Raw genomic sequence first — 14,069 nt, 5'->3', positions numbered from 1 at the left:
ACCACTTACTCGTCCACAGAAGCCCACACAATTACTCCCTAATTAATGAGAAAGCACCATAACTTAAAAAAAACTATGGGCCTGATTTAGATCTTGGCGGAGGGGAATACTCTGTCGCAAACATGACCGATATCCAATTCGCTGTATTACGATCCTATTATATCCGACAGGGATCGTAATTCGGCAGTTGGGATAGCCGTCACATTTGTGAAAAAGTATTCCCTCCACCAAAATCTAAATCAGGCCCAAAGTTATTAGCTATGTTAATGCTTGTTGTTTTTGCTAACACTACTGCTACCCAAACGTGGTAGGAGTAGAATACCACTCTTCCTTTACCGGCTACAGTTCAGAATGTCACAGTAAAAACAGTTGTTGCTCCTTGTCAGGCATGCATAGCTTACAAAGTATTTTTTTAGGTTTCGCTTGCATGAGTGCATGCTTGCGAAATCTTTTTTTGGTTAAAAAAATAAATAAATTAAAAGGGGCTTGAAACTAGCCCCTTACTTACCTGAACTTCCCATTGGCTTACTCCAACGTCGCTCTGGTCTACCTGCTTCAGATTGACCAGCACATTGACTTCAGGTCACTTCCTGTTGTCTGTCGTCTTTGTCTTCTTCGCAGATCTTGCCGTCGACTTGCCAGTGGACCTAGTACTCCTTTCGTCACTTCCTATTGGACACTGGTCAGTGTTCGTCCCACTAGCTGGAACACTGAAGGTACTTCTTTTTAATTCCTGTTTTTTTTTTTTCCTGGTGGCATTTGAGATCAACTGGGTTTCAATGCGTGTGTATTCAGCTCATGCAGCTTCCAAACGCCATTAGCTCGTCGGCAGGTCTGCTACAGGATGCGAGGTTGAGGGGCTATGAAATCTTGGCAATGGAAATTGCTTGCTGGTAATGTGGACCCAGGATTTCTGGTGTTGGTTCTAAAGTGTGGTTCCAGCATGGCACATATGTACGGGTTGCATCCCATCTATCGTAGACAGCATAATTTGAATATATTGGCCGTAAAAACATGCCGGCGTTCAATTGTGCAAAATATTGTGGCAACATGAAAAGCGCGTCATGATGAAATTGTGCACTAACGTTTCTGGCTGACCAGTTAAAGCGCAGATGACTTTGTAGCTAATATCTAAATACTGCCAGCACGCTACTGGTGTTTTAACAATACCGCCATAACACTGTTAACGTGACGCCTCCCTTTTTCTTGAAGTTCAGGGTACCCGCCTGTACCCTGTTTCACTGTTATAGCACTTAAAATCAGCAAGAAGGCAGGCACACTGCTGTTTGGCCTTCGATAGTGACATGTTTGGTCAAATGAAAATGGCAATAGAACCAGTGCTTATTTTGAACCGGTGGTTTCCGGTGCGGGGCACCGGCACTAATTTTTGAGAGCCGGCACTTATTATTCTGCCTCGAGCATTTACTGCGAGCAAAAGACACATATGGGAAAGACGGAGGAAAAGAAAATCGAAATAGTGTCACATTATAGATAGTAGAACCTGCAAGAGTGAGCTGATGGGGCCAGGAGTGGCTGTAATGGATTAAAGAGTCCGGACATGGCTTCTGGATTACAGCTGCCTCTGTGTTCCGTGCTCGCACACTTAATTACAGCAGCCGCGTGTTCCAGAGGGTTTTGGGCACCTGCACGTTTTAATTTACAAATTAAGCACTGACTAGAACAGTGGATGGGGTGGTGATTAGAGAACACCAGAGAATATGGAGGGGGCGTCCCTCGTGAACTCTATATTGAATGGTGTCAATGTAGTGAGGCACTCACTGGGGGCCAGATGTACCGAAGGGTTTTTCCCATTCTGTGTCAATGGGCAAATGTGTTCCTACATATGGCCCCTGGTCCTGTATTGGAGAAGTAATTATCTGCCGGTGATTTCTATAAACCCATCTAGCGCCAAAAACCAAATCCATAACCATGGATTTAAACCTTATTTCTTAGCTGTGTTATCTTCGGAACATATAGAAATGTACTTTGATGTAAAGAAATTGATGCCTGCCGGTATCGGTTACTTTGTTTACTGAAACTGGAGTGCTTTGAAATCGGTAACGCCCCGTTAGTAGGCGCTAAAACGCGGATGTTGGAGGGTGAAATCTGATTGGCAGCGGATATTAACTGATAAATCCTTTTGCCAGTGCTTTTTGGGAAGCGCTTTTACTTGCTTAAGGTTGTTAACATTGAAGTACACACTCCTTCGGGATTCCAGGCAATCTGTTTTTTTTCCCAGTGTGCAAGCCGCCACAATTGTGATTTCTCCGCACCCCTTTTTCTGTACCTAGCTGCATCATTTTGCATAAAGTACAGTTTATGGAATACGCATTTATTTTAATTGATAGTTCTAAGTATTTCAACAGCGGCCAGGGCTGATAGCAAACCGGTGCGAAATTGAGACACGCCAGCTCGGGCAAGTAAAGGTGGGAGGGACTTCCGCTCTTCAATCAATTAGTTTTTCAGCAAGGTTCGGAGAAGTATGTAAGTGCCGCGCTTGGGTAAACCACACTGCAAAAGGAAGCAGCTCAATCGGTGAAGTTTTATGCCGCAGAATTCTGCCTTAACAAAAAACGAATTGTGATCCTCGGCAAGTTCCTGACCCGCCCCTATTTACCTTAGCTGCGAAAACCGGAAGCGCTCAGAGGCAGAGCCCTAGCATAAAGCACTATATTAAAGTTGAACGTTTGAACACGACCAGTTTAGCTCAGTGAATACAGATAGATTTCCAAAAAGGTATTTTTTAGTTAAGCCTCATGAAATGGAGTACCCACCCCCATCCCCGACACACACGGGTTTTAAAGGAATGATTAAATTGGATTAGAGGATTTTGCCATGCGGACAAACGGTCCAGCCCCAAGCAGGGGCAGTGGCAAAGCAGGTGCAGTGGCACCCGGCCAAAAGTTGTCAGAACTTGTCTGAACACCAACGATTGCATATTTTACTACTAAGCAGGCAGTCACAATTATGGCTACCTTGTATTTAAGAGGAACATGACTTGAATGGTGTAGCAGGTGCAGTGGCCCTCTACTCACTACAAATTACTAAACTCTAAAACAATCCCATATTAAGTAAGGTACAAATTACAAGTTTGGAACCCTGTTATAATAATTAAACAAACATAACAACATAAACAACTATTAATGGTTTATCAAATTTAAAACAAACATTATTATAGCCTTTTTCTAATATTTATAATCCAGTTAGTAATATAGAATACAAAAGACAAAAAACAAAGACGAAACCTATTGGCTTTGCCAGTGCTTGTTTTCAATGAGGATATGAGACAATATGAGATCTGTGCACGTAGGCACTAGAGACAATAATCGCAGAAATCTATTTATGTTCAGAATAAAAAATATATAATTGAAATCAAAGCGGCACAGCTGTGACTTATTTAATGAATGTTTAACAGGAGCCTTTGGTATGACCAGCTTCCTACTAAATGTCCATTCCTTCTCCCACGGGTTTGTTAGCTCAGTGGCTAATGCATCTAGTGCAGGATATCTGTTTGACGAAATAGTCATAATTTGTATTTTCGACGGGTCTGTTGTAGATTAATAGTGCAGAAGTGAACATGCGCTCTACAAATATGCCTGTTATTTGTTCTGTTGCTCAGTCTCTGAAAGCTTTGCTTGCTTTGCAGGAAAACGAGTTTACTTCATGATAAAATGTTGTCTTCTGATCTCCTCAGAAGAACAGTAAATCCTTTTAATCCGCAAGTCAGTAAATTGGTTGAAAAGTAAACTTCTGTAGCAGGAAGGCCAAGACATGTCAAAGTGTAAGTGAATACCTAAAAGTTATCATTTGCATCATTTCACTATTTTATCCCGTCAGATAAGTGTATGCCAATTTTAGGCATAAACTCACAATCTATTAATCATCTTGTAATAAAAGTAAATAGTGTGTATGTATGTATATGTATATATATATATATACACACACACACACACAAATGACTTTCAGGAAAAAACAATGCACGTGCACTCGGAGACTGTTTCGGAACTAAGGGCCTCATTACGACTTTGACGGTTCCACCACAGGACTACCAAAGCCAGGAGGAAGATGCCACCGTCATGCCGGTGCCCCCCCACCCCCCCCCCATCCTATTACAATGTTCCTGTCAGGCTGACAGGTGGGAACATTGTACTACGACGTTCACGCCAGGCTGCCAGATGGGAACTATGCTACGGCATTGACCTTGAGGCCAATACCATAGCACCCCAGCAACCTGGGAATGCACACTGCCTGGGCAGGGGAGCCCCTGCACTGCCCATGCCGTGGGCATGGTCAGTGCAGGGGCCCCCCTGTTGCCTCCAGCACTGGCTTACTGCCAGAAAGGCTGGAGGTAAGTGGGGTTGTGATCAGCAGGGTGGCGCTGAATTCAGCTCCGCTGTGGCTGAACACAACACGGACTGCCGTCAGCCCGTTGGGAACTATGTTCCCGTCGGTGGCAGCAGCCCCCTGGCGGTCTAACTGCCATGACCGTCACCGCGAGTCTGGCAGTCCTTAGACCGGTAGACTCGTAATGACCACCTAAGCCTTGTTCACGCACGGGGTGGGAGTTCTCAACAAAATCTGATGTAGTATGTGAACAAAAGTTCAACAGCGAGAAATATTACCGTCACTGTATCAAAACAATGCTGTACGTGGCCGCCATCTTAAACTGGAGAGAAGAATACGAAATTTCCTAGCTATCGTGAAGGAAAGTTTCAATTCTATTAAGGACACGGAGGCGAGGATTATGCAAATCTTTCTTCACTCTTTATTCAATAGCAAGTTCAAAGTTAAACAAAACATGAACAAAAAAACTACAAGTTCCATGAGCCCGCCGCCATGGTAACGAGTATCCAATGAGGTGCCCTCCTTCACGTCGGTATAAATAGCCCGAGACACGTCACACTTCCTCGACTTCACTGCGGAAGGAATCCTGGTAGAGTCAATTGGTCGTAGTTTCGGAACCTAAAAAATAGGTATAATTAGATGCAAATCCGATAGAACACAGGAAACCTACCAAAGGCAACAAAGTTATGAACTTTAGAACACATATAAATGAAAATACATCTGAATCAAGTGTTTACCTGAAAATTTAAATATGAGCAGAATAACCAATAAACAAAGGCATAAACGCAAGTATACTACCTTGCTACGCAGATAGATGTAATCGGGAGGGAACATATCCGCGAAATGTATGTGGGTGGGATAATCCTCGCCTCCGTGTCCTTAATAGAATTGAAACTTTCCTTCACGATAGCTAGGAAATTTCGTATTCTATCACAGGACCGGAGGCGAGGATTATGCAAGTTCAAAGCTTACTTACCACCAGTGCGGCTGCGTCGTGAATTGGTTTAAAGTAAAACTTCTTAAAAGTAGATTCTGAAGACCAATCAGCAGCATGCATGATGTCCTCCAATCTGCCCCCCACTTGTATGGCTTTGGAAGCCATAGCTCCCCGAGTAGAATGAGCCCCAAAAACTCGAATATCTATGCCTGCCTCAGAGAGAATCCACCGAATCCATCTGGCAATGGAGGGAGAAGAAACCGCCCTAAACGGCTTCTTAATAGAAATCAACAATTGAGTCTCATCTGGAGGTCTACAAGAACTGGTCACTTCCTCATAGACTTTGAGACATCTAACCACACATAGCCTCGGGGAATCAGGAAAAACGGGATAGGACACCGACCTGGTATTATTCTTTGTTCTCCTTGCAATAGTAAACGTGACTCCTTCTGGAGTAAAGACTCGAGCGGAGACATCCAGTGCTCTGATATCTGACACATGCTTACAGGAAATGAGGCAGAGAAGCATGGCTAATTTTGCCGACAATTCCTTCATCGACAAATATTGGTTGTCCCGCAAAGAGGATAAGAGATTAAGAACCAAGTTCACATCCCAGAGCTCCGAATATCTAGGTTGTGGAGGTCTGGAGAGTCTAATACCCTTAAGGAGTTTACAAACCCAGGGATGCTCCCCAATCGGGAGATTATTCAGGGGAGGATGGCCCGCAGAGATGGCCGAGCGAAAAGAATTGATGGTGCGATACGCTAAGCCGGATGCAGCTAATTCCGCCAGGAAATTGATGATGTCGGCAATACTGGCCCCCATGGGATCGCAGTGTTTGCCCACACACCAACTAGACTACCTATTCCATGCTGATTTATATCGTTTGCATGTACCAGGGGCCCAGGCCTGTGCGATGAAGTTATTAGCTTCCTGCGAAAGCCGGTTGTTTTGCCAACGATGCCGGAAATCTTCCAAGCTATGAGGGGAAGATGACCTTGAAGGATTAGAGGGTGGCAGGACCCCAACGGATCCAGGAGTATCGAGGGAAAATCCGGGAGGCGAAGAGGACACTTGCACGAGAGTTCCAGCAGAGTCGGGAACCATGCCTGTGATCTCCACCAGGGGGTTATTAGAATCACCGTCGCCTCTTGGCGGCGAACTTGAGCAGCAACCCGCGGGATAAGAAGAAACGGGGGAAAAGCATAACCCTGAAGAGTGCCCCAATGTTGGAGAAACGCATCTACTGCCATCGCTCCCGGATCCGGACGCCAGCTGAAGTATAGGGGAAGCTGGGCATTCCAACGAGACGCAAAGAGATCCACTGAACAGGGACCCCAATGATCCATGATCGCCTGAAAAACCGAGCGATGTAGTCGCCAATCGCTGGGATCCCGGAGAAACCGAGAATTCCAGTCTGCCCACACATTCTGGGTTCCCGGAAGATACTCTGCTGTGACTGAGATTTGGTGTTGAAGGCAAAAATGCCAAAACTCTATCGCTAGCCCCGCTAGGGCTCTTGATCTTGTTCCCCCTAAACGATTTATGTAGTGCACTGCCGATACGTTGTCCATCCGTAGTAGAACTACGCATGAGACCCTGTCTCTCGTGAGAGACTTGATCGCAAAAGAACCCGCCAGGAGCTCCAGGCAGTTGATATGCATGGTTAGTACCTGCGGGGTCCAACGTCCCCCCAACGAGATGTCCCCGCAACGAGCCCCCCATCCCTGGCGACTGGCGTCTGACTCGATCACCAGATCCGGGGCTGCTCCAAAGATGGCCCTGCCATTCCATGCCTCCATGTGGTCCAGCCACCAACACAACTCCATCCTTGCCTCTTGAGACAGGGAGATCAACTCGGAGTACGTCACCCCTCGGCGAAGGTGAAACGCTTTCAAGCGCTGCAGGGCTCTGTAGTGTAGGGGACCCGGAAAAATGGCTTGAATCGAAGACGAAAGCAGGCCTACTACTCTGGCTAACTGGCGTAGAGAGATCTGGTCTCGTTGCAGGACCTTTCTCAGTTCCTTCTTTATCTTGGAAATCTTCGTCGCCGGGAGACTGAGAGATGCTGATCGGGAATCCACTAGAAACCCTAGGAAGACCAACGATTGAGTCGGAGTAAGTTGCGACTTCTGTTGGTTGATCACAAAACCAAGGTCCTGGAAAAGCGCAATAGTTGTGTTCAGATTGTACATCAACTGAGACCTGGACTGATCCATCAAAAGGATGTCGTCCGGATAAATTATGAGGCGAATGCCTTGTAACCTCAGAGTTTCCACTACTGGTTTGAGAAGTTTTGTGAAGCACCACAGTGCCGACGACAGGCCGAAGGGGAGTGTGGTGAATTCGAACACCTGGTTGTTCCATAAGAACTGCAGGAATCTGCGATGGGGTGGAAAAATAGGGACCGTGAGGTACGCGTCCTTGAGATCTAGACGAACCATCCAGTCCCCTTGTAAGAGGAGGTCGCGGAGCATGTGAATACCCTCCATTTTGAAATGTCTGTAAACCACCCATTCGTTGAAAGCACGAAGATTGATAACGAGACGAAACCCTTTGTCCTTCTTCTCCACCAAGAAGATGTTGCTTACGAAGCCTGTGGGGTGAAGGGAAGTAAAAGAAATGGCACCTTTGTGAAGAAGGGCCTGAACCTCTAAATCTATGAGTTCTGAGTCTTCTGCCGAGAACCCGATGGGCTGAGGCAGTCTCTCCTGCACTCCGCCCGTAGACGAGCGCGCACCTCTTTGTCCAGAGGTTGCCTAATTTTACTGGCGACATATTCAGCCACCTTGTGGTCTGGGCGCCACTCCGAGGAACGCGGATGGTAGATACCCTCCGGCTCAAACATATCGGAGTCAGAATCGGCGTGATCCGAAGGATCTGGTAGGGTAGCACCCGGACGCCAAGGGCGACCCGAGTCGTCATCTAAAGATGATGAGTCCTCATCTGAACCTCCCATGAAGCCTTTGGGGGATCCCAGATCAGGGTTCCATAGGTGGTGAAGCTTGTCACCCAGTACTCCGGGCAAACGGTCCTCCCGGGAGGGTACGCGCTTATGCGCGCGCGCACTCTTGGGATTGGGTGAAAATACACTATCCCCCAGGTGCCCCGCGTCGCGCTTGCGCATTTTCCTGGGGGCCGAAAGGGTAGAGGAATCACCCTCCGCTCCCGTCACACCAAACATGCCCGTACCTCTGGACACCTGTTCAGTAAGCTTAGCTACAGTATCCCTAAGAGGTGCTAAAGCGTGAGAAATAGCCTGGGAAAACAAAGTGTCCACTCCGGGGGGAAGGGTACGGTGAGAGGGACCCTCACCTGGGGACATGTTGGTAAAAGGTTCATTCTCTTGGGAGGAATGCATAATGAGGACTATGACAGAGTGTACACCCAACAAAAAAATATACAATATATAGGGTAAAATCCCTACCCTCTCTGTCACTGATAGTAAGTCAAGAAGTAATGCCTTCCCTAATGGGGTAATTCTTACCCAAACGGGTGTCAGGGTAGGGAAGAGAAAATATGCACCAGGGTGCCAAGCATGTACTAGAGGAGAAACCCTCAATCCTGGGAAGAAAAGAAAAAAGCAAAGTGATTAATGCAGATATGCTTGCTGAGAGACTGAGTGTCCCTGGAAAAAAGCAAACGCGAAGCGCGAGCCGCGCACTGAAAGAGGCACGCTCTCCGATAACGAAGAACAGCGCGCGCTCCCTCTGGTGGGCCCGACGTGTATTAAACACGCCGAGGGCCGAAAGGAAATGAAACGCTCGAGCGGCCCGTCCGTTCCGGGCCGCTCATAGCGATGAAGTTGCTACACAAACAGAAAGCCCCGCAAAACAATTGAGCGGCAGCGCGCCAAGTCAAGAAACAAACTCCCAACCGGAGGCAGAAAAGGCACTTATCTGACACGTAGCAGTGAAGAAAGAGGAAGTGTGACGTGTCTCGGGCTATTTATACCGACGTGAAGGAGGGCACCTCATTGGATACTCGTTACCATGGCGGCGGGCTCATGGAACTTGTAGTTTTTTTGTTCATGTTTTGTTTAACTTTGAACTTGCTATTGAATAAAGAGTGAAGAAAGATTTGCATAATCCTCGCCTCCGGTCCTGTGATAGAATACAATAGTATGCCACAGTCACATATATTACAATGAAATACATTGTCCTATGCCCACATGTAGTAAATATAAATTAAATGAAATAAAACAAGAATATTGCAAAAACAGTGATGCATATCCTGTTCGCAAAAGCAAAAAACACGACATTACAAACAGAAACCTTATTGGAATGCAGCAATATTGGCATAGTAAAATCAATGGATTGACAGCAGTTTGTATGCATGTCTGTAAGTCTGCAGCAGTTTTAATATCTCCGCTCCATATAGTAAAACTGAGCTCCATTCTCAGCGGTGTCATGTTAGAGGTGTGCAAATGCAACCAAACTTCAATACATGCCCCATAATCTCACAGTGAGATACACCATTGTGTGTCCATCTACCATCCTCTCTTTTACGAAATACATGATTGTAAATATCGAATGTAAGCAGTAGTACGGAAAACTATCACTGTGTGCAATGTAATTGCTTGTTATTTATACTCCCATATATCGATGATGCAAAACAGAGATGCAGCAAGTTAAAATTACGCCCCAGTGGGCTATGCTGATCTGGTAAATTCCCAACAACACAACCGGTAACCATTGTTTTGATACCGTGACAAGGGTCCTTTCTCAATGTTCACGTTTTGTTCACGTACTACATAAGTTTTTGTTAAGCACTGCCACGCTGTGCCAAGGCTTTGTGCTGAAACGCGTTGCAGGGGCTGGACTTATAACAAAATTGAGCATTCGTTGGACGTCTGTGAGTGGGCATGCATTGTCTTTTTCCTTTTTTCCTGAAAGATATTAGTTTTCTTATTTGCATGTCAGGACCCGCACCTGCCTGACAACACGTGACACTTGTTTAGCCTGGACATCGTGGACAAGAAATATAGAAGAACAAAAACATATACATACATAATCACAAAAGTCTCCGTGTTACACGGGCCCAGGACCCTGTAGGGCGGCTCAACTAATTGAAGGAGCAGAGAATCTAAACCATCAAACACCCAAAAGACTGCGCTGACGCTCCGTAAATGGATGACCAGGCACTTTATTGCACATTACAAAGTGTCATCCTTATTAATGTCCTGACGCATTTCGGCACTCACGGGAGCCTTTCTCACAGGTGAGCAGTATTTGCACGGTAAAGTGGCCATGTGCTTTTAAAGGCAGGCATCCGGTGTTTCAATGATCTTGGTAAAAATACATTTCCCATAATGCACGTTGAAACTACAATAAAGTCAGGCTGAAGTGCCTCATATTCCAACCACAGGTTAATGCATTTAAAAAGCACTGAAGTCATAGTTGAAATAACTTTAGTTCCAGCGTGTATTTACTTTTAAAGTGTGTGCTGCCAAAGTCACTTTTAAAATTTGTGAGTGTTGATAAAACTACATTCCTCCAAATGCACTTTGAAAACGAAGTGAACATGCGCTCGGACTGAAGTGCTCCATATTTCCATTGTTGTTAGTTTATAATTAGTTTGTAAAGGTGTTTTCTGCAGATGTCTCCAGTATCCCTCCCTTATGAACTTAATTCTTTACCAAGGGGGCCAAAAAATAATCAATATAGTTCGATACAGGTTCAAATAAAGACCCTTCAGCAGAGATTATTGGTCTCCCATGTGTTTTTTTACAATTTGTATGAATTTTGGGTAGAAAGTAAATGGTAGGAATAATAAGGTGTTCTACTGTCAAATACCTTTTTTCATCTAAATCAGTTAGATTAGATTCCAAATATTAATTCAACATCTGTTGCAAGGAAATGCGTCAGATAGATTTTGTTAGGATATAATAATAAAGTAATTTCAACCGTATTTATTTTGTGTGACTCGATGTTGGTTGTGTGGAACAACGAGATATATCATGTGTCAAACCAAAAGCCTTTCAGAGTTAGAGTGATGCATAAATTATGAAAAAAAGAAGAGAGAACTCTGGGTAGTTCCCAAGTTTAGGTGGAGAGCAGCACCAGTAAGGAGAATTCTCTGCAACACCAGCAACACTCTAGATTTACTCACCTCAAAGGTCTGTTTATCTAGCATAGTTTTTAAGCGTAGGATCAGCTCAGTATTATCCACGCCGAGCTAGATAGGGACAAAGTCCTTTGCCATTTATACAGCAAAATCTGTAAGCATAGGATTGACACAGTATCATCATTGCTGAGCTGTAAAATGACAAAATCCATTCACCACTCCAAGCATAGATTTACAGCTTTGGATTGGTAAAATACCACACAAGCCAACCTGGAATGAGTAAAAGCAACCCCTGACACATGTTTTGCTATCATTATAGCTCTTCAGAGGGGTTTAGCTTCGTCCAGACACAAGGGAGCACTCAGTATAAGTCAAAACAAAACCCTTTCAGGGATAGAGTGACCTGAGTCTGAGTAGTTGGAACAACCCAATCCATAATGGTTTGGATTTGCCCTGTAAGGGTTGAACTTGGCCCCCACTTACCAGGTGGCCCATGTAAACCACTTTGCTCTGCCCTATCTGGCATTTGGTAGCCTTGACAGTAAGGCCTGCCTTTTTCAAGGTTTCAAGTACACTCCTGAGGTGGACTAGGTGATCCTGCCAGGTGGAGCTAAAGACAGCAAAATCATCTAGATATGCTTTGCTAAGGTCTTCCAGGCATGCATGAACTTGATTCACCAACCTCTGGAATGTGGCAGGTGTATTCGTCAAACCAAAGGGCATCATTGTGAAGTGATAATGCCCACCAGGAGTGGAAAATGCTGTATTGGGTCTAGCAGCATCAGTTAATTTGATCTGCCAGTATCCTGTAGTCAAATCAAACATGCTGAGATACTTGGCTGCAGCCAGAGTATCAATCAACCCATCTGCCCTGGGGATAGAATAGACATCAATCTTAGTGACTGTCTTAAGGCCTCTGTAGTCTACACAAAATCTACGGGCAGCCTGACTATGTCAGAGATTGCATCAGGGCAGAAGTCAAAAAGATGCTTGAGTTGGGTTTTATTGAGCCTTTAAACAGCCCTTGGGCTAGTCCTGTAGTACTTGTGCCAAAACCTCATTCCCAGGACGGAAAGAGAGAGATGAGATTTTACTCTACAGTCAGACTATCACCTGTGTCCACATCATGGGCAAATCAGATTGTCTGACTGGGTGTCAGGGAAGAGAGTTCTGAGAACTGACTGATGACTTGACTGCAGTCAGCTTGTTGCTGTCCAGAGAGGCAATTAGCAAAGACTACCCCTCCCACTGAACCATCAACAGGGCTGTGGGAGAGAAGGTCATGGAGAGGGTCACTCTTTGCTTCCTGCCCTTCATCAGTGGCCATGAGCAAGCTCATGTCAGCCCTGTCAAAATAAGGTTTTAGGCGGTTCACATGAAGCACTCAATGGAGGCTCCTTGGAGTCCCCAAATCAACTAAATAAGTGACCTCACTTTTCACAATTGTGTGGGGACCACTCCACTTGTTGTGGAGTGCCCTGGGAGCCACTGATTCCAGGACCCACACTTTGTCATGGATGGTAAGCAGTCAGCACAGCCTTTTGGTCATGCCATTGGTTTTGCAGCTCTTGGCTGGCCTCAAGGTTTTTAGTGGCCTTCTTCATGTACTCTGCCATGCGTGACCTCAGGCCTAGTACATAGTCAACAATGGCTTGTTTAGGGGGTTTGAGAGGTTGCTCCCACCCTTCTTTCACAAGGCAAAGAGGACCCCTAACTGGATGTCCATACAGAAGTTCAAATGGGCTGTAACCCACTCCCTTCTGTGGAACCTCTCTCTCTATGTAAAAAGTAGCAAAGGTAGTAGGACATCCCATCTCCTTCTGAGTTTTCTTGACATTCCCATGATCATACCTTTTAAGGGTTTTGTTGAATCTTTCAACAGCCCATTTCCTTGTGGATGATAAGAAGTGGTGAATTTGCACACATTCCTTCCACATATCTTTGAGGTATCCAGACATGAAGTTTACACCTCTGTCGGATACAACCTCCTTAGGGAAGCCCACCCTGGAAAAGATTCCAAGGATGACCTTGGCCACTGCAGGAGCTATAGTGGTCCTAAGGGGGATGGTTTCTGGGTACCTTGTGGCATGGTCCACCACCGCCAGAATAAATCTGTTCCCAGAGGCTGTAGGAGGGTCAAGGGGACCAACAAAGTCAATCCTTACCCTTTCAAAGGGAACCCAAACCACTGGTAGTGGAATTAAGGGGGCCTTTGTAGTATCACTTGACTTGCCACTGTCTTGACAGGTGACACAGGAGAGGCAAAACTCCTTTGTGTCTTCAAACATGTGCAGCCAGTGAAAGTGTGGGACAAGTCTGTCCCAAGTATTACTTTCCCCAAGATGTCCTGCATAGGGAATGTCATGAGCAAGTATCAATAAGAATTCCCTAAATGTCTGAGGTATGACCAACCTCCTGGCAGCACCAGGTTTGGGGTCTCTAACCTCACAGTAAAGGAGTCTATTTTCCCAATAGATTCAATGGGATCCACTGACATCCCCTGCCTCTTCTGCAGCAGCTTGCTGCCTGAGACCTTCAAGAGAGGGCAGGATTTCTGCCCCACACTCGGCTCCTCCCTTGAGGGTCCCCCTGCCACCAAGAGCTCTGCCGTATCAGGCCCAAGCTCCTCTGGTGCAGATTCCTCACAAGGGGCAAGATCATCTCCCTGGGGAGACTGATCCTTCCTGCTAGTAGTGGAGAAGGGCAACTGCTTACCCTTCCT

At 45.7% G+C, this 14,069-nt stretch overlaps 1 long non-coding RNA gene across 1 annotated transcript in view; it reads left to right on the top strand.

Moving 5' to 3' along the window:
- The first annotated feature begins 545 nt into the window (after positions 1–545).
- LOC138260838 (uncharacterized) overlaps positions 546–14,069 on the top strand; it is a 277,773-nt gene continuing 264,249 nt past the window's right edge. Inside the window, exon 1 of the long non-coding RNA XR_011199020.1 lies at positions 546–716. This is a non-coding gene — a long non-coding RNA (uncharacterized lncRNA). The remainder of the gene's footprint in view (positions 717–14,069) is intronic.

Source organism: Pleurodeles waltl, chromosome 10 (assembly GCF_031143425.1).
Source record: "Pleurodeles waltl isolate 20211129_DDA chromosome 10, aPleWal1.hap1.20221129, whole genome shotgun sequence".
In the NCBI taxonomy this organism is placed as follows: Eukaryota; Metazoa; Chordata; class Amphibia; order Caudata; family Salamandridae; genus Pleurodeles; species Pleurodeles waltl.
This window is presented reverse-complemented; position numbering and strand designations above follow the sequence as displayed.